At 34.6% G+C, this 23,375-nt stretch overlaps 1 long non-coding RNA gene across 1 annotated transcript in view; it reads left to right on the top strand.

The window, feature by feature from the left end:
* The first annotated feature begins 3,370 nt into the window (after nucleotides 1-3,370).
* LOC127450442 (uncharacterized) overlaps nucleotides 3,371-23,375 on the top strand; it is a 47,001-nt gene continuing 26,996 nt past the window's right edge. Inside the window, exons 1-2 of the long non-coding RNA XR_007898994.1 lie at nucleotides 3,371-3,540; nucleotides 4,329-4,395. This is a non-coding gene — a long non-coding RNA (uncharacterized LOC127450442). The remainder of the gene's footprint in view (nucleotides 3,541-4,328; nucleotides 4,396-23,375) is intronic.

Genomic DNA, 23,375 nt, shown 5'->3' with positions numbered 1-23,375 from the left:
ACTGTGTCAAAGGCTGCAGAAAGGTCCAGCAGAATCAGGATGGATGATCTGGATTCAGCTTTTGGCTGTCTCAGTGACAGACAGCAGAGTAGTCTCAGTGGGGTGTCCACTTTTGAAGCCTAACTGATTGTCATCCAGCAGCTTGTTCTGTGAGAGATAGGCAGAGATCTGATTGAAAACTGCCCTTTCAAGTGTTTTTGCCATGAATGGGATGAGAGAGACTGGTCTGTAGTGTTCTACTTGTGTGGGGTTAAGTGCAGGTTTTTTCAACAGCAGGGTTACTTGAGCCTGCTTAAATGTGGTGGGAAAGGTGCCTGTAAGTAGAGATGTGTTAATTATGTGTGTGAGTGCAGGTAGGATGGATGGAGAGATGGCCTGGAGAAGGTGAGAAGGAATGGGCTCAAGGGAACAGGTGGTGGGGCGGTTGGAGAGGAGGAGTTTAGATACCTCAGTGTCAGTCAGAGGAGAGAACATAGAGACAGAGGAGTTGCAAACAGGAGACAGGTGTTTGACAGGGTGTGGTGCTGAGTATGTATTGCTGATGGTTGTAACCTTATTAGTAAAACATATGGCGAAGACATCTGCTGTCAGTGATGTGTCAGGCGGTGGAGGGGGTGGACAGAGAAGTGTGCTGATTGTTCTAAACAAGCTGCGAGTGTCTGTGGTGCTGTTGATCTTGCTCTGGTAATAGGAAGGTTTTGCAGATTTAATGGTATCTGAAAAAGTTGCAAGCAGAGACTGATACTTACCCAGATCTGCTGGATCTTTAGATTTCCACCATCTCCTCTCAGCTGTCCTGAGGTCAGTCCGATGTTCACAAAGGACATCAGAGAGCCAGGTGCTGGGTGGTGTAGTACGTGCTGGCCTTGAGGAGAGAGGACAGATGCTGTCTAGACAAGGTTGTTTAAGTAGAGCTTAGTGTGTCTGTGGCAGTGTTTACATCCAGGGTGGAAAATACATTTTGTGTGGGAAGATAGGTAGAGACAGCAGTGGAAAAATGTGAGGGTGAAAGAGAACGGAGGTTAGGCGAAAGGAAACCAAAGGTGGAGTCTGTTTTAATGTAGATGGGAGAGTCATGTTGAATTGAACAAAGTAGTGATCAGAGACATGTAAAGGAGTAACAAGAATATTTGAGTTGGTACAGTTATGTGTAAAAATGAGGTCCAGCTGGATGCCTGATCTGTGAGTTGCTGTAGTGCTTAGTCTTTCCAAGTCAAATGAGGCCAGAAGAGCATGAAGTTCAGTGGCCTGGGGCTTGTCTTGGTGTATGTTGAAATCACCAAGAACAACAAGTGGCCTACCATCCTCCGGGAAGGAGGACAGTAGGACATCCAACTCCTCGAGAAAGTTTGCCAGCTGACCTGGAGGGTGATAGATGACAACAACATGTATTTTTGTGGGTTGCATTGTAGTGATAGCATGGAATTCAAAAGAAGTATTGTTACATAGTAAAGAGTGTGGTGAAAATGTCCAGTTGTTTGGTATGAGCAATTATTGTGGCAGATGGGTAACCCATTGTAAACCATTGATAAGACAATAAATTAGCTTTAGAGTCCAGTAGTATATTGTTTCTTTCCATATTATTGAACATGAGTCAATCATTATCCAACAGTTCACAGCAATCCATTTTGCAATTGAATTAATCAATCAATCAATCAGTCCAAGATAGAGTAAGGGCTTTTCTAAGGATGCCTCAATGTACACTGTATCAGACATATACATACTGTTTAGGTCGCTGAGTTTGACATAGTTTGAAACTTAGAACTACACGTCTTGAGATCCCTGCGTCTGGATTTGCGCTCCATCAAGCTGTGAAGTAAGAACATGTCATCGTCTTGTGCTGTCTGCTGTTTGTAAGCATGGTTTATTCTCTGAAAAGAAGTGTGTTGCCTATTGACCTGTTTCAAGTGACATCACTGTATGACCGCACCGGTGTTATGATCAACTGGGGATGTGCACGTGCATGTGAATAATTTTACTTGATTTTTCAATAGATTCGTTCAATGTGAATTGTCAAGGAGCAAAGAAAAGACATTTTGCACATTCAAAAATTTTTTGATCATTATTAACCTGTTTTGTTTCATTGATGTCTGTTCTAATGAATTTGACACAGTTTAAGAGTGATTTTAACAGTTTCACAGGGTAACATCTGGTTTCCCATGTTAACGTGGTTAAATTGGTTTGAATGGGAACTGACGATTACACTTGTCAGAGCAGTCAGTCACAAGTGGACTTATTTTATTTGCAACATTAAAGCATCATAGGCTGAAATGTGTCAATAATTGGCCTACGCTCTTAAAATATTTTTATTTATGTATGATAAATAATAGCTTGATAAAATGATTGTTCTCTTTCAGTTAACAGAGCGCAACAGTCTGGTTCCAGAAGTAAAAATCCAATTCATTTATCCCTTAGACGAATTGATTTTAAAAAATAGTTTATAAACCTTTAAAGACAGACCTACCGTAAGCTACGAGGTTGTGCATCGATGATGTATGCTTCCATTGAAGCCATCTATCTGCATTATCTCAACTTCATTGTTTAAAAATCGTGTTTGACAGCTGAATTCATGGTAAACAATTATATTACCCATGGTACAAATCAAATCAAATCACTTTTATTGTCACACAGCCATATACACAAGTGCAATGGTGTGTGAAATTCTTGGGTGCAGTTCTGATCAACATAGCAGTCGTGACAGTGATGAGGCATATACCAATTTACAATAACATCAAATTAACACAACACAATTTAAACATCTGATATACACATAATTACACACAACAATATACAAATAATAACATACACTGTACAGTATACAATACGCACAATATAGATACACATTATTCAATAAAAATAAAAAATATATAAAAAAGTATATATAGTAGTATATATAGTTGTTAAGAGAGAATATAATATAATAATAATAATATAATTTATGAGCAGCAGAGGAAGATCAACCAATCAGAGAACCACATCCAATGAAACCTGCGAAACATGGCTCGGAGCGACTGTGCGCTCCCATGACGCACTGTGAATGACATAATTGAGTTGGTCTCCCTTCATCGTTAACAGTGGCGGATTTAGGCATGGGCGACGTGCAGTTTCCCAGGGCGGCATCTTGCAGGGGGGTGGCACGAGGCACGAGGGGGCATGGTGTCCCGCGAATTTCACAAAATCTTGCTTTGCTGGCCATATATATGAGATGCATGTTAAATCCTGAACACACAAACTAAAACTCACAGTTATAACAGAATGCACTGGATGGCACTGTTGAGTGTGGACACAAGTTGATCACATTTGATGAGCAAACAGTTCTGTCAGTACATTTAGATGGACACAAAAAAAGCGGGTTATTGTGAGAATGTGGATTACTGCGAGAAAGCTGGGCTCCTGTTTAAATGTACTGTATAAGCGGTGTACACTTTACTCTCATATATGTGCAGCTCGTCAGAAAGCAGCGTCCCCGTAGCAACGTAATCCTCAGGACGCTTCTGTAAACAACAAATATGGCATCCGAGAAAGAGTTTGCTAGCTGAGGTAAGGGACATTCAATCAATTAAACTGGTGTGTATAAATGAGTATAGTTTACTGAGCATGTGGATATGCTTGTTTTTCTCAACAAAAACTTGAGATACAATATAAACATAACTATTATATGGCAAGTGTTTATAGTCGTCCTGTACGTTAATTGCATCAGTCTACTTTATTTGCTTTGCATGAGCTTAAATGTTTTAATTTTGTACTTTATTTGTTTTCACGCATTGTTTGTTTAAATGTTACCAAATTATTGATGAATACCGATCCCTACCTTAAACTACTTATATCAGAGTCAGAATGAGCTTTATTGCCAAGTATACTTAAACATACAAGGAATTTTTCTTGGTGACAGAAGCTTCCAGTGCACAAACAATACAACAGCAAGACAGAGATAATAATAATTATAATAATAAAATATAATAAAAATAAAAAGCGAATAGAAATATAAGTATATATAGAAGTACACAATAAGACAAAAATATACATGTAGTATGTACAAATACAAATCTGTTATATACAGTGCAATGGAATGCAATGCAAAAGAGATAGCACGTGTTAAATAATATAATTGACTAGGCTGTGTATTGCACATAGTTATTGCTCAGTGGGGCAGTTTAACTGTTCATGAGATGGATAGCCTGAGGGAAAAAACTGTTCTTGTGCCTGACAGTTCTGGTGCTCAATGCTCTGTAGCGTCAGCCAGAAGGCAACAGTTCAGAAAGGTATTAGGCTGGGTGAGTGGGGCCTCTGCTGGGCCTTTTTCACTCAGTATGGGTCTCCCACTTCAGGTCCTGTGAGATGGTAGTGCCCAGGATCCTGAATGACTCCACTGCTGCCACAGTGCTGTTTAGAATGGTGAGTGGGGTCAATGTTGGGGTGTTCCTCTTAAATTCATCTCCACTGTTTTGAGCATGTTCAGCTCCAGGTTGTTATGACTACACCAGTGAGCCAGCCAATCAACCTCCCTTCTGTATGCAGACTCATCATCATTTTGGATGAGGCCGATGTAGCGTCGTCTGTTAACTTCAGGAGCTTGACAGAGGGGTCCTTGGCAGTGCAGTCACTGGTATACAGGGAGAAGAGTAGTGGGGAGAGCACACATCCCTGGGGGGCACCAGTGCTGATCGTACATGTGCTGGAAGTGAATTTCCCCTGTCTCACAAGCTGCTGCCTGTCCGTCAGAAAGCTGGTGATTCACTGACAGATAGAGGTGGGAACAGAGAGCTGGGTTAATTTATTCCATAGTAGAGCTGGGATGATTGTGTAGAAAGCTGATCTGAAGTCCACAAAAAGGATCCTTGCATATGTCCCTGGTCTGTCCAGATGTTGCAGGATATGATGCAATCCCATGTTGACTGCATTGTCCACAGACCGGTTTGCAGGAGGTGTTGGAGTTTGTGTGAAGTGAAGATCAGAGCAGGTGTGGGATGTGAGACTGGGCTTTTCAAATCTACAGTACAGTTGTTGGTTCCCTACAGTGTTGGAGGATTATATCTTGAAGTTAGTAATGTCTTTCAGGCCGCTCCACACTGATCCAGGGTCGTTAGCTGAAAACTTGTTTTTCAGCTTCTTAGAGTATCTTCTTTTAGCCACTTTAATTTCCTTTGTCAGTGTGTTTTTGGCATGATTATACAAGATTTTATCCCCGTTTCTGTAAGCATCCTCTTTGGCATGACGAAGCTGTCTGAGTTTTCCTGTAAATCATGGTTTGTCATTGTTGAACATTAAATAAGTCCTAGTAGGAATGCACATATCCTCACAGAAACTGATATATGATGTCACAGTATCTGTGAGTTTCTGCCTGTAGGTTGGAAGAAGATGAACCAGACAGTGATCAGAGAGTCCCAAAGCTGCTCTAGGGACAGAACGATATGCTTCCTTTAAAGTTGTGTCGCTGTGGTCCAGTATGTTTCTGTCCCTGTTGGGGTATGTAATGTGCTGTCTGTATTTTGGCGGTTCACGGGTGAGGTTTGCTTTGTTAATATCGCGGAGAATAATAATAAGTGAGTCCGGGTATTGTTGTTCCATGTATGTGATCTGATCAGCCAGCTGTTGCAGTGCTGCATTCACGCACATGTGTGGTGGAATATAAACACTCCCTAGAATAAATGATAAACTATATATTTGTACATATCGGGATATTTTGAAATAAACGTAAAATATATTGTTTCTATACTTATAATCAACAACCTAAAATCATTAGTTTTATATATTCCCACTGTTTTTTATTAATATTCATACATCATTCGCAGTACTTCATGGGATTGTAGTCCATGCTGTCATGAAACATGACATTTTTACATCCTTGTACCTTTGTCTTTATGTCTGATTTTCAAATATAATTTTTTGCCTCAAAACAAAGTTTGTGATGTTGTGATTTACTTTGAAGCTGGTTGGTTTGGTTCATGGCTCACAAATCTTTTATGAAGGATTTTATTAAAAGTCTATGGAAGAAATTAATAGGGATAATACTTCCGGAACCCAGACAGCTGAAAAAGTGGGCAGTCACTGTTATGCTCTATAGGCCCATTGATCTAGTGGTAGCATGTCCGCTAATAATGCAGACTGACCTGGCTTCAAACCCCCTGTGAGTATCTGCATTTTTATTTAAACTGTCATAACAGCAACTTTTACTTTTCAAAGGTTATGTGCAAGACATTGCCAAAAGATGATCTTTCAGAACAGTGCTTTTTTTGTGTGTGGAGAGCAAGTACAAAGGCCAAATTGGCCAATGGGTGACAATAAATGAGAATAAACCCTGAGAAAGTTCTTCAGAAACGTAATGAATCTTAAATCTTATATTGGTTTGACAATTTTAAAAATGGAAAACGTAGTCCATATTTTTTTTTTCTCTCAGTAACTCAAAAATTCAATAGATTATACTGTAATTACTGGTCAGATTCAGTTACATTTTTGATTTATTTATTTAAAACAATTGAATAAATTGTTTGTCTGTGTATGTGTGTTTTACTAAATTTTTTTCATTATATCTGTTAAAAATACATAAAAATCTGCAGCAAAGCTATGAATGCATCCTGTCTGACCTGGATTTGAACCCAGGTTGCTGTATGTATTGCCAGGAACATGTTTGACGCATGCACACTACAACTGCTTTGTGACTAGGCTCGTTCGAGATTAGCAAAATCTGTACAGCACAGATCACCGGTAATCACCGCGAGGTGCATGCTGGTTAGAAATGTGTCCGAGTGTAAAAAAAAAAATGTATTTTGACTGGTCCATCCATTTCTTTAAGGAAAAGGAGGGATGAATCAAATTATTTTGTGGTAATCAACATTATGACACAAATGCTGTCGATAGAGCTTAACTTGAAAGTTGTTTATGATTCTGTCACAGTGACACTTGATGACTCCACAACAAACATTTCAGATGTTATGCATTCTGTGCAAGCAATACTGTAGCTTCTTAATAGGAATACTGAACCCGGAGTATACCTATTAAGAAACTACAGTACAGTAAGAAATCTGCACTGGGACATAAAAAGTAAATAATATGTTACACTTATACACTAGAAATTATTGATATTATTGTTTGCATGAATTATATGCATTTTGCGGCAATTTTCCTATTAAACCTTCTAAAAAGTCATAAAAAATTGTATTGCTTGATAACCAGCAGTACTTTTTCAATCAGAAATTTTTCAGGGCCAAGAAGGCAACCCTAAAAACACCAGACATACAAATTGATGCTGTCAGGAGAATGGTAGCGTTGTAACATGATATAATGTCAACCGTTCATCATATCCCACCAAACTGGCTAGACTTGAAAATCGACAGAGTTACCCACCAAGGTTGATTTTTCACCCACATTTGGCGAGTGTTGATTTTACAACCTGGGTGTACCAAATAATTTATTCAATATAGCGCTCACACAGCAGAAATGCTGTCCGGTAAGCACACAGCTGAGACACATTTCCTTGTCCTCTTTTATTTCCAAGCCACATCAATCTGAGTTGCAACACACTTTACAGAAAACTATGTCACATAAATCTATGTTATTGCACTGTGTATTTTTTTTATAGACATTTATGGACCCCTTATCAACGCACATAACTTTCAATCAGTCAGCCAGCATGCGAAATTTCCTTATGACACTCTATTCCTGTAAATCTACACACACACATTTTGTCAGCTCTCCTGAGTACATACACTTGGAGAACAGAGGGGCGTTTCATGTGCTTTGTTCGAGAAACTGAGGAAGAACAGAGAACAAGTGAGAGAAAGAGAGGGTGGAGTTCAAGACTTGAAAGCTTAGAAGAAATGTTGTTTTGTTTTGGTGATTTGACATTTTTTGGGGGGAAGCATGAATGTAGAAAAACAATGCAAGCACAGTGTGTTTTCAGTAAAGGCTTCAGTAAAGCGCTCAGTCATTATTCTATTGTTGTATACCTGGCTCGTTGTTCAGTATGTTAAAGACACATCTGTGCATACATAACAAATAGAGCTCATTAAATTGTTTTTTTCAATAAATAAAATATGGCGATTAACAACAACATTATGTGAAGCAGGGGTAGCCTACACCTCTTCATCTGTATTTTTTAACTTTGTAATCATGTAATTCTGGTTCTTTTTCGCTCTATCTCCCTGCAAAAAGTCTTATATTATTTCACTAGATGGCAGCAAGTACTAGGAAAAAGTACTTGTCCTCTATCACCTTCCATCACAGTATACAAATCTGAAATGTAGGTGGCGCTCTAATGCATTTTATCTGTCACAGATGTGCTCCTCCATAGACATTCAATCTAATTTTCAGTTCTTGCTCCACCCCTATTGTTTCAGCGAATATCTCGGCCTCTGAGTGGACTACAAGCTCAATCTAGTTGTCATTAGAAAGCTGAGATCCTCCCCTTCAATAATCGATAAGATATTTTTCTGATGATTTGTTTAGCATGCTTTTACTAATGGATATAATATGAATTTTAACAGAAGAATTAACATAAGTGTTCTGGCTCAAACCGCTCTTTTAAAATGTAGGATTATAATCAGTAAATGATGTACTAGTTATTGCTGTTGGCTGATGAGATATGTAATCATGTAATCCTAAAAATTAAAAGTAACTGTAATATCTGTAAAGTATAGCTTGCACAATTTTTCATTAAATGCTATATGATCTAATAACAAGTACCTGATTTTTGTAATCTGATTATGCAATCCAGATTACACGTAATTAGTTATTCCCTATACCGTGAGCCATACTAATAGAGATTAAACATCTGAATACTAATATGCATCTGAAGTGTGAAATACTGCAGATGATTAATGTGCTGTATGTTCTGCTCACTTTATTACGCATCATGAGTGTGAATAAGTGGGTGTGTCCTTGTTCAGGAATGGGAAACTGAACGGCAGCCAGCACATGTTATTCCTGCCAACATACTGGAATTGCTCAGCAGTCGATGTGCACTTGGCAGCAGCTGCTGAGAAACTGCCATTAGTTTCATGTCTCGTGCTGGAGTGAGGACAGATATGTGAACTTGCGGGATTCCTCATTCCTGTTCCTAAATAGATCCATGTGTGAACTCTCAGGCTCCCAATTTAACCAGCCTGTTTCCCAGAGGAGAAGCGTTCCCCCTGGCCTCTCACACACTCCTGCCTGATTTAGTGCAAACACACAGAGATTTCCACTGCTATAGAGATATTACTGTAGGAATGGACAAGAGTGCCAATGTTTCGCTCTACACTGGAGTCATTGTGGGAATAACAATAAAGACCCATCCAGAGCAATTTCTTGGAAACCAAAGAAACAAATAGTCGGGTTAGTTACAGTAGGCCAGAACTGAAGCATACTACCATACTATTTTGTACAATTTCTTCAGTGTATTGTATATATACTGTGCACGGTGGGGATATTTTAGTAACACTTTACATTAATGTTACATTTGTTAAGGGTTTATGACTAATAAGTAATTTGCAAATGCATTATAATTCATTGGTATGCAGTTATAATGACATGGTGCACTTACTAACGTTGAATAAGTGTATATAAGCATTTATAACACGTGGCTCTCTATTTGGAAAATATTGCATGACAGTCTCCTTTTTTTTTTGCATGTTGTTATAACCGCATATCATTGCACAGAATGCCTGGATGACTAACTTCATTGGCCAGCTCACTATGCTGGCAATACTAAATTTCTTGTGCTGTGTTCCTCCATGGAAGTGTGTTCTTACAAAGGTCAGAAGTTGTTATCACTGTGTTATGTACGTTCAAGTGATTTTGGTTAGAAAAAATGTATGCATTGCAAAAAAAGTGTTCACTTACTGACAAACATAGGAAGCCTTTTTTTAGTGATACTGCAGTGAAAAGTGTGCCTTATGTGTGTAATTGATGGTGTATCTGTATATTTTATCTAGAGGTTGACTGATAGTGGAATTTCACAATACCGATAACTAAGATGGTGGGAAAGGCCGATAACGATTAATCAGCTGATAATTTTTTTAAATTATTATTTCCATACTCTATGCATAGACATAGAGGCTACGATCACAATAATAACCAGAATTTTGTTTTATTTTTATTTTTATTTTTTTTATTTTTTTTTTACGATTTGTTTCATGATGCTGGGCTTTTAACTATAAACAAGCCTGAAACACACCTGAGACTCTTATTTTGAAATGACGGAGACTTGGCCCTGTTAAAATGCTCTATATTAAGTATTAATTAAGTATTATTTTCAACACAATATTATTGAGGAATAAGGTTTATTTTTACTCACATGAAGTTGGAGATATATGCATTTGCTTATATGCAAAATATACATTGAAGTGAGGATAAAACTATGGATGAATATTGTCAATGATGAAAGATTTAGATAAAGCAAATCCCCATGAGGTTTTAGTGATTGTTTTTATTTCACCTCTAAAGGCTGCTGTTATACTGTAGAATCAAGCCGTTCTAACTGTAGATTCTCCAGTGCCGTCAAAGAGGAACACAGAGCAATAAAAATTAAAAATACTATTGGCATTGATTTTTGCCAATAAGCGATAGCTCCAAAAAGCAACTATCGGCACAGAATAACTGGTTAAACAAATAGCAAAGGGTGAGTCATTAGCTGACTGTCATAACATATACATTTTATTGAAATAAAGCACTGAAATTTGAATAATTTAGCAAAAACATTGCTTTTCATCACATCACAACGTCATTCGACAACTTTCATCTAATTGCGAGTTTTACGACTTTGCCTGGTCATTCATGTGCTCGGCACAAATAAGTACACTATTTCCGACTCCACTTGAAGGGCCCATGATACCCACAGGTATTTTAATGAATTAAGATGTTCCCCAAGAGTGGATTAAAAACGCAAAAATAATGATTTATATTACTCGCTGAATCAAACATACATGTAATGAGGTCACGTGACAACAGTGTAGCATTCAACTATTTGGATTGCTTATTGTTGATGTGTACTGTTTCACTATATTTTAAAACAGTAGTCAATATTCAGTGTATACTGCACAGAATCTGATATGCAGAACACTGTTATTAGTTCAGTGGCACATTTCTTATCACATCCTTGGGTAATTTAACACACCTGCATTCCATGCGAATGTGTATCTCATGAAATAATGAAACTATGAGTTATCGGCTAAAATTATTGTTCAGTACTGACCTACATTCACTTTATTGCTTATTGCTTACTTTATAGTCGTGTAAACTACAAACCTACATTTGAGTAAGCACTAAACAAACAAACAATTACAATTACTATGCAACCAAGAACCATTATAATCCAGAAGTCCTAAATATACAGCATCTATAAATGGCCTTGACCGTCTGAGTGACAAAGCATTTCTTATCAGTAAAACATCAAATGTTCTTTCCAGTCAAGATCATTTGTTGTAGCAAAACAGTTGTTTGTGGAGATTTTGTCAAAGAAATGTTCCAAGTTAAATTACAACTTACAGTAATGCACTTACAATGGATGTCAATGTAATTAAGTAAAACTTCATTTATATAGCAACTTTCATAACAAATTTTCCAAAGTGCTTTACAGAAGACATATATACTGTGTGTATTAGATTCACATGCATATGCAAAGAAAATAAAACCTACAGAGTAAGAACAGACTATCAATAGCCTGTATAACAGCAGCAAAATAACAGCTTATCGACTGACTTGCTATAGCTAGTAAACAGTGTTTCAACAAACATTCAGTAGACTTTCAGTAGCCTGTATATCTCTATTAATGACCTACTTACATTATTGTTGAGAACATTAGTTCATTAAAGGGTCATTAATAAAGATCTATATACAGGCTATAGAAAGTCTACTGAATGTTTGTTGAAACACTGTTTACTAGCTATAGCAAGTCAGTTGATAAGCTGTTATTTTGCTGCTGTTATACAGACTATTGATAGTCTGCTGAATATTTGTTGAAACACTGTTTACTAGCTATAGCAAGTCAGTTGATAAGTCACTTATAGTCAGTTGAATATCTATTCGGGACCATCAAAATAAAGTGTTACCCAACAACTTATTGATGTACAATGATAGCGGTAGGCCTATTGAGTAACCGCGTGCAGCGTCAAAGAATCACCGTCTTGAAGTGTGCACTGTTCCAAACAGGCCAGATGCATAAGTTTAAGTTTTTAAGACTTAAATTTTGGTCTGCTTCTCATTAAAAGCGATCGTATGACTTCAGAAGACATGGATTAAACTCGAGTCATATGGATTACTTTTATACTACATTTATGTGATATTTGGAACTTGAAAGTTTTGATTCATGTTGACTTGTATTGTATGGACAAAAACACTTCAAAAATGTTTTGTTTGTGTTCTGCAGAAGAAAGAAAGTCATATGAGTTGGGAGTGTGAGTAAATAGTAAGATAAGATTGGGGAACAATGTTGACTCATTCCCTCAATTAAACTGAGCAATGGCATCTCCGAAACTTGTGTAATTAAGTTCACTAAACTTAAGTGTTCATATAGAATGAACATAACTATTTATCTTACAGTAACTAGATGCAATTAGACTTAACTCAGATTTGCTTTTAATTATTGTTGCTTCTACTTAATAATTTAAGTTGAATTGACTCAAATTTAGATCATACAGTAACACAGCTCAAATAAAGAATTTGCACATGCACAAGGTGGACTAAAATAGTGTTAACATGGTCAAATTAAACAAACAAAACTACTGTTTGCAACAGAACAACAATAATTCTATAAAAAATAAAACTAAAAACTCCATGAAATCTTAATAACAACTATTTAAATGCCCCCCAAATGTTCCCTTTGACAAAGGAAACATAATTAAATAATTCAAGTGCAAAGCATTGTGGGTATTCTCCATAGCCTCAACTCAATAGTTTGAGTTGTGAACACAACATTTTAAGTCTATGGATTTTATAAGAACAAATAATTTTCAAGGAAATTAAATATTTGAGTTATGAGCCCAAAACTTGACATTTCAAGTAATGTTTAATTAAGATAATTTGATTTTTCCAGCAATGACAACATTACGGATTACAGTGTTGTGCATCATTTCACAGATCAGGTGAAACGGACCAGGTTTACCAAATTTACAGGTCATGATGGCAAGAGTATATAGCAGGCCCTTTTATCACACCAGTCTCATGCAGAACTGAGTGACCATGAGCAAAGAAATAATTTACTTCCAGGAGCTTCTTGGCACTAAGTTGCTGTCTCTACTGTATATCTGAACTCCAACAAACATCACAGAGAGTAGATTGTGTCCTTAAACAGCACGTCAGGGCTGAACAGATTGTTCTGAGTTGGTTCTGTTGAGACTGATTGTTTTCTTTCTCTGAAAACCTTGTGACTGAGAGACTTGGAGTGCTTCCAGAGGAGTTTCCTCACGTCAGGAAGTCTGTTTCATATGAAAGGAGCAACAAGGAAATGCCACAGAAAACAGGCCTCATCCTGCCTCATATCAGATGTCAAGAGATGTTCAGAGGAATAAAAGAGCCGCACTGTGCTGATGTTCCTTACGAGCTCAGAGAGGACTGGGCATCTGTCTGATTCCTTGATGAACACTGAACTCTGCTTTACTGTTCTCGTACAGAAGGTTGGAGGAATTACTGTACAGACATCTGCCAGAAAGCAGGATCAGAGAGTGCAGACGGGGAACAATCACACCTGTGGAAAACTGCAGAGAGTTTCAGACCTCCAGGGCTGAGCTGCATGTTGACTCTGTTCCAAAACCCTTGTGGGATTTTTTTGGAATTTTGTCATGTAAAACATAAAAGCAGCAGGTCCTTTTAATCTCAAAAAGCAATGTGCAAGCTGCTTTTAGTCATTGTGCTTCAAAGATCTAGACCTTTCAACCAATTAAATTTAGACAGGTTCCAAACATTTTACATTTATCTAAAGACAAATATACAGTACAGTACTGTGCAAAAGTCTTAGGTGCATTATATTTTTCACAAAAACATTTGTCTTAAAACGGTTATTTTATGTATTCTGCGTTTGGTGTATCGGTTGGAAATATCAATTTTAACATTACCTTTGCAAATAGAATTGAATAAAGGAAGAACAAGGAGCCCTACAACAGGCCCACAGAGCCCGGATCTCAACATCATCGAGTCAGTCTGGGATTACATGAAGAGACAGAAGCAATTGAGACAAAATAGATAGAAGAACTGTGTGGCAAGTTCTCCAAGAAGCTTGTGACATCCTATCTGCCAATAACCCAGAAAAACTGTGTCCAGGTGTACCTAGGAGAATTGATGCTGTTTTGAAGGCAAAGACTGTCACACCAAATATTGATCAAGCTTTTTTTATTTTATTTTTATGTATACTGGACTTTGTATTATGTTAATTGATATTAATTGATACATTTTTCCTAAAACAAGTGCCTAAAACCTTTGCACTGTACTGTATATATATATATATTTTTTTTTTACATTTCCGATTGATTAATATACATATGCATGTATATGTGAATAAACATATTTGTCTTATTATTGTATTTTGTATTATAATTTATGCTCTATAATTGTCAATTTCCTTTTATTTTTTATTATTTGATACTTTATTATTTTTATTTTTATTATTATTATTATTATTATTATTATTATTATTATATTTAATGTTTATTTATAGATACAATTTTATTGTATTATTTATGATTTATTCTCCATAATTTTCAGTTTTTATTTCTATTATTATTTGTAAGTTTATTATTATTATTATTATTATTATTATTATGTGTTTTTTATTCAATTTACTGTATTATTTATGATTTAATATCCATGGTTTTCACTTTTATTTTTATTTTGTAAGTAACACTTCACTTTACGTACCTTGCATTTATTCATATTATTGTTATGTTTATTATTATTATGTTTAAATTTGAATTATATTATTATTTGAGGCTTTTATTGTTTTTTATTTGTTTTTCATTTGTTCTTGCTCTTCGATCACTTCCTCAATGTTTTTATTTTCTGATCTTATGTGCTATATTTGCTGTATGAAAGGTGCTATAAAAATAAAAAGTATTATTATTTTTAATATGATTTAATTATTTTCAGGCAGAGCAAAGGCTATTTGCACTAAGTATAATTAGCACCAAAAGCATCTTCTTTGCACTAAGTGCACATAGTGACAGATACTGTTTGCATCTCTAATTACAGTAAATACTAACATACAGTATAGGAGCATCACTACAGTTTGTGTTTATTGTGTTTATTTATTGTCCAACAGACACCCTAAACCAACCCTTACCCCTAAACCTAACCTTCCCTAAAAAAATTATAATAATACAAAATTGGTAAAATTAAATAACCATGCAATTAAACATGGTTACTAGATCAACACCAAACTACTGTAGGAAGACCATTGTTAATTGCATTAAAACTCTGGCTTCTGCCAAAACAACATGGTTACTACAATGCTACTATAGTAAAACCATGGTTAATTTTTTATTTTACACTGTTGATTTATTACTGATCATATATTATTTACAGTATGTTGCTGATATTTTCCTTTCTTGTTTGTACGTTGATGCAAAAGTATTATATTCTTTTTAAAACAGTTTTTCTGAAGTATAAAAAAAAAAAAATGTAAGAGTTCCCGTGAGCTTATTTCCTTACAGTAATAACACCCATTATATTGTCCTAATAATAATGCATGTTGACTAACATAATATGTGTAGTCATGACACAATTACAGGAGCTCTTGTGTGGGTGTGTTTTCCTTTCCATCGCAGGTGTTCGCATTGTATGAGCTGAAAAAGAAGTGCAGCCACATGCTCTTCCTCTTGAATTCAACGATATGTCTGAATAAAAGCACTGAATCATCAGAAATCACATGGGCAAAGTGAAACAGGCTTTTAATAGGAAGCTTACATCCCAATAGCAGACTTAACAGCTCTGTCAGAAGGGTTTTCCCCCAACTGATCTGAGATAAAGTCATGAATTATGATGAAAGACAGATGGCATGTAGAAGATACCGGCTTATCAAACGAGAAAACAAAAATGCTTATCAAGTTCCCTTTTAAAACATTTTCCTGAAGCTAATTATGAGATAAATCCTGATGTGATAGTGAAGTGGAATAGTGTTAACCAGTGTACGCCATGTTCAAGGAAGATTCTTTGCCTGTAAGCCATTCTGCTGTACACTTCTAAAACAAGGAAATATGTGACTTTATTTTATTCAAATTAAATATGCTGTATTTTAATATGCATTAATATAAATATTAAATTACAGGTTCCTGTCATGTATGGCAGGTTAAACGGCACATTGGTCCAACTGCGCATACATATGGTTATAAACAAAAGATGATTTATGTAGACTGGGTGTCAGAGAACAGAGTCAGTTTCAGATTTACTGGATAAGCTGCTGATATAATGTCCATTGCAGAATCAATGAATGCATGTGCAAACAGTGAAATAAATAAACTAAACAGGTAAAGTTTTAAAGACAGACTTTGTTGTTGGCTTGACAGAGCCTTGTCTGAAAGTTTAAAAACGATAGATGGTCAAGTAGACCTTCAGAAAGATAGATAGATGAACAAGTATTGTATTGTAACCTAAAGCCTTGTGTGTGATTGTTTCATTTAGAATGTTTGAGAGCTGGGGTTTGAATTAACGAGCATTCCGTTGGTAATTTGAACATTCTGTCAATGTAAGTCTATGGAATTTTGCTGATATTTGATCGCATGCTTTATGAAAACCGTAAGTCCAATCAGTTTGAAATGGTACTTAAAAGCTGTAGGAGGAGTTACAATTGATAATTCTGCTCTTGGTTTAGGGATTTTGGAAAAACCCTATACGCATAATAAATAAAATGGGAAAGTAATATATAAAATAATTAATTATAGTTTCATATCTGCACATCAAGTTCATTTCTTAAATGCCTTCTTGTACAGATACCATGCAGGGTTGCACTAAAATCTCCAGTTGGTTTTAATGGTAAAAGTGACATTAAAATAGGGAGCAACCAAAACACATTTTTATTTTAAAAATACAGATTTAACATGAACATGGAAGCAGTATTTTTGCAAATATTGATATGCAAATTATGTGTAATAAAATATAGGCTAACTGACATAACCTGTAGTTATTCTTGAAATGAATAATCAATATCAGAAAGATTTTCCCCAAATATCAGCTTATTCCACACAACAATACATGGTGGTCCTGACAGACACTGCTTCCTGCAAATAATTAGTCTTTAATTTTTGTTTGTGTGATGGTGTTCTTTGTATATCTTGAATACAGCAATATAAGGGAACAAGTTCCCAAAATGTGACCTAAGAGGAGGATACTGCAGCTGGAATATTCCAGAAGGAAGTAAACTCATGATGTGCAATTGCAGTCGTATTTGTCTTTGTTTAAATACAGTAAATGAGACTGTGGAGTCTTCGGTTGAATCATTGCCTACACTGTAAAAAATTGCTGTACATTTACAGCCAAATTCATACAGCAATCTACTGTGATTCTTAAATACAGTAGTTTGCTGTTAAAAATGTTGCATTCTGGGAGATCAAGAGCAGGCTCACTGTGGAGTGACTAGTTTTACAGTAAATAGCTGTTCTATGCAAGGCATTAGGGGAAAATGAACATTTAAAATCATGATATCATCTTGGTGAAAGCTATAGTGACATTTTGAAACGTATATTTTAAACCCCCCATGAAAACTGTAGTTTGTGGCATGATGTTTCTGATCAACACCTCTGTTCTTTATCATCTCACATCAGCCTTCACTTGTCTGTCTAATGAGAAGTAAAAAAAAAAAAAAAAAAATCAACCTTAGAAGCAGTGTACATATTAATTGTACAATTTTACCAGGATTGAACAGTGTATTTTTTATAAAAAACAAAAAACAAAACAAAAAAAAAAACAATAACAACAATCTGTACACAGTAAAATAACAGTATAGCACTGCATTGTGGGTTATAATGGTGAAATACCCATAAGCCTTTGCGCTTGAATAAGTATGTGTGCTTTGGCAATGCATTGGAGCTACAAAAATTTTATATATATATATACAGGTGCATCTCAATAAATTAGAATGTCGTGGAAAAGTTCATTTATTTCAGTAATTCAACTCAAATTGTGAAACTCGTGTATTAAATAAATTCAATGCACACAGACTGAAGTAGTTTAAGTCTTTGGTTCTTTTAATTGTGATGATTTTGGCTCACATTTAACAAAAACCCACCAATTCACCATCTCAAAAAATTAGAATATGGTGACATGCCAATCAGCTAATCAACTCAAAACACCTGCAAAGGTTTCCTGAGCCTTCAAAATGGTCTCTCAGTTTGGTTCACTAGGCTACACAATCTGCTGATCTGACAGTTGTCCAGAAGACAATCATTGACACCCTTCACAAGGAGGGTAAGCCACAAACATTCATTGCCAAAGAAGCTGGCTGTTCACAGAGTGCTGTATCCAAGCATGTTAACAGAAAGTTTAGTGGAAGGAAAAAGTGTGGAAGAAAAAGATGCACAACCAACCGAGAGAACCACAGCCTTATGAGGATTGTCAAGCAAAATCGATTCAAGAATTTGGGTGAACTTCACAAGGAATGGACTGAGGCTGGGGTCAAGGCATCAAGAGCCACCACACACAGACATGTCAAGGAATTTGGCTACAGTTGTCGTATTCCTCTTGTTAAGCCACTCCTGAACCACAGACAACGTCAGAGGCGTCTTACCTGGGCTAAGGAGAAGAAGAACTGGACTGTTGCCCAGTGGTCCAAAGTCCTCTTTTCAGATGAGAGCAAGTTTTGTATTTCATTTGGAAACCAAGGTCCTAGAGTCTGGAGGAAGGGTGGAGAAGCTCATAGCCCAAGTTGCTTGAAGTCCAGTGTTAAGTTTCCACAGTCTGTGATGATTTGGGGTGCAATGTCATCGCTGGTGTTGGTCCATTGTGTTTTTTGAAAACCAAAGTCACTGCACCCATTTACCAAGACATTTTGGAGCACTTCATGCTTCCTTCTGCTGACCAGCTTTTTAAAGATGCTGATTTCATTTTCCAGCAGGATTTGGCACTTGCCCACACTGCCAAAAGCACCAAAAGTTGGTTAAATGACCATGGTGTTGGTGTGCTTGACTGGCCAGCAAACTCACCAGACCTGAACCCCATAGAGAATCTATGGGGTATTGTCAAGAGGAAAATGAGAAACAAGAGACCAAAAAATGCAGATGAGCTGAAGGCCACTGTCAAAGAAACCTGGGCTTCCATACCACCTCAGCAGTGCCACAAACTGATCACCTCCATGCTACGCCGAATTGAGGCAGTAATTAAAGCAAAAGGAGCCCCTACCAAGTATTGAGTACATATACAGTAAATGAACATACTTTCCAGAAGGCCAACAATTCACTAAAAATGTTTTTTTTATTGGTCTTATGATGTATTCTAATTTTTTGAGATAGTGAATTGGTGGGTTTTTGTTAAATGTGAGCCAAAATCATCACAATTAAAAGAACCAAAGACTTAAACTACTTCAGTCTGTGTGCATTGAATTTATTTAATACACGAGTTTCACAATTTGAGTTGAATTACTGAAATAAATGAACTTTTCCACGACATTCTAATTTATTGAGATGCACCTGTATATATATATATATATATATATATATATATATAAATGTACAAAATTATTTATTCAGACTTAATAGAAGTCTTAGTTTAATTAGTGTTGTTGTTTTGTTATCAATAGTTGTGTTTTGATTGAAGTCACAATTACGGTGATTAGTGATCTCTTGAGCTGGCACCTTGGACCTTCTTTATTATTATATTATATTCTTCCAGCCAGTCAATTTATGTTTAAGTAAAACACAAGTTATTGCACTGTGCTACTTGGAAAAATAAAACCTAAGATCAGACTGAATATCTGATCCTACCTTGCAAATGGCACTATATGTGGTAATAGTGATGCATTACACATGAAAACATAAAAGCAAAAACAGTAAAGGATATTTCAGCAAAATTATATCAGCAAAATGAGTGTTTGATGTTTTTGATGAACTTACTACATTACTGGAGTTGTTTTCAAGACACACACAGATATCAACTCTCGGCATACAAAACGCAACAGTGGTGACAATTAACAAACATACTTTTACGTAAATAAGTAAGAGCTGAACATTAAAATCCAAGTAACTTGGACTACTACAAAAACAACATCAGAATAAACCAGTAAATAGTAAAAAAATTAAGTAATTTCTTCATGCCGCAGTGCATGCTGGAAACATGGCTGTTCATTTCAACAACAGTAGATAGTATGTAATTTGACAGCTATATGCTGCTAAATTACAGTTGTATACTGTAGCTGTAAAAACAGTATCTAGCTGTTCATTTCAGCAACAGCAAGACACTGTTAATTTTACAGTAACATGCTGGCAACCACAGCTGCCAGTTCTTTACTGTTTTTTGACAAGAAAATCTTTAAGAGTGTAGCAATGCAATACTCTAAGATCATTTTTCATAAAATTTCAGAACATTTTTACATTGATAAAACAACATTTTAAGTGGATAAAACAAGAATTTAAGTGGATAAACAAGATTTAACATTGATGAAACAAGATTTTAGGTTGATAAAACAAGATTTTAAGTGGATAAAACAAGATTTTAAGTGGATATAACAAGATTTTAAGTGGATAAAACAAGATTTAAATTTAATTTAAGATAAAACAAGATTTTTCACAAGATTGTGCTTTTTGGCCACAAAGCTGTAAAAGAATTCCACTGCATGTGAAATATCACCTCCCTTTTCTTGTGAATTTACAGGGAAGGAAAGTTGGAAGCAGAACAGAAAATACTAAAGCATCGCAGAGCTGGAGAATACTTCTTCCTCAGTGTAACACAGAATTCCTAGTAATAACCAAATCACTCATGTGAATTTGGAATATTTTATGTGCAACAGCAGTATTCACTGACCAGCAAAGTTCATTTTTCATACATTTTTAAAATCAGAAATTTTTTACATTGATAAAACAAGAATTGAAGTGGATAAAACAAGATTTAACGTTGATAAAACAAGATTTTAGGTTGATAAAACAATATTTTAAGTGGATAAAACAAGATTCCTTGTTTATAAAACAAGATTTTAAGTGGATAAAACAAGATTTTATGTTGATAAAACAAGCTTTTAAGTGGATAAAATAAAATTTTAAGTGGATAAAACAATATTTTTGTTGATGAAACAAGAATTTAGGTTGATAAAACAAGATTTTAAGTGGATAAAAGAGGATTCTAAGTTGATAAAACAAGATTTCACATTGATAAAACAATATTTCAAGTGGATAAAACAAGATTTTAAGTGGATAAAAGAGGATTTTATGGTGATGAAGCAAGATTTTAAGTTGATAAAACAAGAATTTAGGTTGATAAAATAAGATTTTAAGTGGATAAAACAAGATTTTACATAACTAAAACAAGATTTTAAGTGGATAAAACAAGACATTAAGTGGATAAAACAAGATTTTACGTTGATAAAATAAGATTTCAAGTGGGTAAAACAAGATTTTTGTTGATGAAACAAGAATTTGGGTTGATAAAACAAGATTTGATGTTGATAAAACAAGATTTTACATTGATAAAACAATATTTCAAGTGAATAAAACAAGATTTTAAGAGGATAAAAGAGGATTTTATGGTGATAAAGCAAGATTTTAAGTTGATAAAACAAGAATTTAGGTTGATAAAATAAGATTTTATGTGGATAAAACAAGATTTTACATGAATAAAACAAGATTTTAAGTGGATAAAACAAGATTTTACGTTGATAAAACAAGATTTTAAGTGGATATAACAAGATTTTAAGTGGATAAAACAAGATTTTAAGTGGATAAAAAAAAGATTTTATGTTGATAAAACAGGATTTAAAGTGGAAAAACAAGATTTTACATTGATAAAGCAACATTTAAGTGGATAAAAGAGGATTTTAAGTGGATAAAAGAGGATTTTACATTGATAAAGCAATATTTTAAGAGGATAAATAAGGATTTTATGGTGATAAAGCAAGATTTTACGTTGATAAAACAAGATTTTAAGTTGATAAAACAAGATTTTACGTTGATAAAAAAAGATTTTATGTTGATAAAACAGGATTTTAAGTGGAAAAACAAGATTTTACATTGATAAAGCAATATTTAAGTGGATAAAAGAGGATTTTAAGTGGATAAAAGAGGATTTTACATTGATAAAGCAATATTTTAAGAGGATAAATTAGGATTTTATGGTGATAAAGCAAGATTTTACGTTGATAAAACAAGATTTTAAGTTGATAAAACAAGATTTTACGTTGATAAAACAAGATTTTAAGTGATAAAACAAGATTTTACATTGATAAAACAATATTTTAGGTGGATAAAAGAGGATTTTAAGTGGATAAAAAAGGATTTTACATTGATAAAGCAACATTTTAAGAGGATAAAACAAAATTTTAAGTGGGTAAAACAAGATTTTAAGTGGATAAAAGACGATTTTATGGTGATAAAACAAGATTTAAGTTGATAAAACAAGAATTTAGGTTAATAAAACACGATTTTACGTTGATAAAACAAGATTTTAAGTTGATTAAACAAGATTTTACGTTGATAAAACAATATTTTATGTGGATAATAAACAAGATTTTACATTGATAAAGAAATATTTTAAGAGGATTTCATGTTTATAAAACAAGATTTCAAGTGGATAAAACAAGATTTTATGTCGATAATTAAGATTTTACATTGATAAAACAATATTTTAAGTGGATAAAACAAGATTTTAAGTGGATAAAAGAGGATTTTATGGTGATAAAACAAGATTTAAATGGATAAAACAAGATTTTACGTTGATAAAACAATATTTTAAGTGGATAAAACAAGATTTTAAGTGGATAAAACAAGAATTTAGGTTGATAAAATAAGATTTTAAGTGGATAAAACAAGATTTTAAGTGGATAAATAAGGATTTTATGGTGATAAAACAAGATTTTAAATGGATAAAATAAGATTTTACATTGATAAAACAATATTTTAAGTTGATAAAACAAGATTTAAGGTTGATAAAAATACTTTAAGTGTATAAAACAAGAATTTAAGTGTATAAAACAAGATTTTAAGTGGATAAAACAAGATTTTAAATGGATAAAACAAGAATTTAAGTGGATAAAACAAGATTTTATGTTGATAAAATAGGATTTTAAGTGGATAAAAGAGGATTTTACATTGATAAAGCAATATTTTAAGAGGATAAAACAAAATTTTAAGTGGATCAAACAAGATTTTACGTTGATAAAACCAGATTTTACATTGATAAAACAATATTTTAAGTGGATAAAACAACATTTTAAGAGGATAAAACAAAATGTTATGTTTATAAAACAAGATTTTAAGAGGATAAAAGAGGATTTT

Source organism: Myxocyprinus asiaticus, chromosome 13 (assembly GCF_019703515.2).
Source record: "Myxocyprinus asiaticus isolate MX2 ecotype Aquarium Trade chromosome 13, UBuf_Myxa_2, whole genome shotgun sequence".
In the NCBI taxonomy this organism is placed as follows: Eukaryota; Metazoa; Chordata; class Actinopteri; order Cypriniformes; family Catostomidae; genus Myxocyprinus; species Myxocyprinus asiaticus.
The sequence above is the reverse complement of the archived record's forward strand: the minus strand, read 5'-3'. Positions and strand labels throughout refer to the sequence as shown.